Source organism: Macadamia integrifolia, chromosome 5 (assembly GCF_013358625.1).
Source record: "Macadamia integrifolia cultivar HAES 741 chromosome 5, SCU_Mint_v3, whole genome shotgun sequence".
Classification (NCBI taxonomy): Eukaryota; Viridiplantae; Streptophyta; class Magnoliopsida; order Proteales; family Proteaceae; genus Macadamia; species Macadamia integrifolia.
Window position 1 is genome coordinate 17,339,487 of NC_056561.1, and position 1,429 is coordinate 17,340,915.

Consider the following 1,429-nt stretch of genomic DNA (forward strand, 5'->3'; position numbering starts at 1 on the left):
ACCATCCCTATTTATGCTTTAATTCTAAATAAGATAATATTTTGTGGAAAAAGATTCTCTCCAATCGATGAGATGTCCAATGAGGTATTTGAAGGTTGGGAGAACTTGGGGTGCACACCTATGTGTAGAGTTGGGTGTCTAGGTCCTCCAAACCATCGGATGACTCGTTGAGCCCCCAACCAATTGGAAAGAATCTAGATCCACCCTTTGATCATGATATTATAAATAAATATATATATATATTGAGAATTTTGACCAAAATTTTGAAACTTTTACAGCTATAAATTGGATTAAAATATTATTTATCTATATTTCTAAATATCAAATACTGAAATGTACTGAAAAATATCTTTTCTAATTGACTAATGATATCTCTTCTAGACTTGTAACTACAAAGCACCCCTTTATTTTCACAGTACATTTAAGTTATTGATAGGTTTTTTGTGATTTCTTTGTTCATCTCAAATACATCACCGAGCTTTGACAGAATAACCCAATTATTTTGGGCGCAAAATGCCAAAATCACTGATTAAAAAAATAATAAATAAAGGGAAAACTCACAAGGGAAATTCCAATTTGGGAAAGAAATGGGGCTAAAGTTACATTTAATGATTTCTCACATGCTTATGGGTCCATATACAATTATACATGAATCGATTGATTGGTAATGAAACTAGTCTTCTCCAACTCAGTCACGTATCACACCTCACCCCCTCATAAATAAAAAGGAAAAATATATATATATATATATATATATATTGTTTTCTCACCACAAAAGATTAAACCTTTTAACCTTCCATTTGACTTGAAAAAATACTTACTCTTACAACTGTTTTTGAGTGCACTCTGTAGGAGAATTCTTCTTATTCTATATGAAATTTTTTCCATATAATGTTCATTCCAAAAATAACTTGCACGTTTTGCCACACATGCTTAAGAGAAAAAATTCTCCTAATCAATCACGGACGTTATGCTAGCGTCCTCTCTCTCTCTCTCTCTCTCTCTCTCTCATGAAATTATCTATATGCCTTCTATTTATGAAATTCTTTGTTGCTCATCATTGATACACTCCCCCCTATGCCGCTTTCTTAGATATCATCTTCTTATAGTTATAAATGAAATCAAAATAATTCTTGATCTTAGAGTGGTTTGAAGTATATCTAATAGTAGCACTCAATGTAGAGAAAAAAAAACTGCATGATTTTACTAATTATGAATACTTGTGAGTATTTGTCAACCGAAAAAATATTTGGTGTCAAAAGAAAATGGGGAGAGAAAACAACTAAACAGTAGAGTTCAGACAAAAGACAAAAGTTCCAAAGTTCTTTGATTTATACCTCTCTCATTTCTGCTTTTTTATAGGACCACTTTCTTTTGAATGTCTACATTTGTTGTTGTTGTTTTTTTTTTTTTTTTTTTTTTTTTTTTT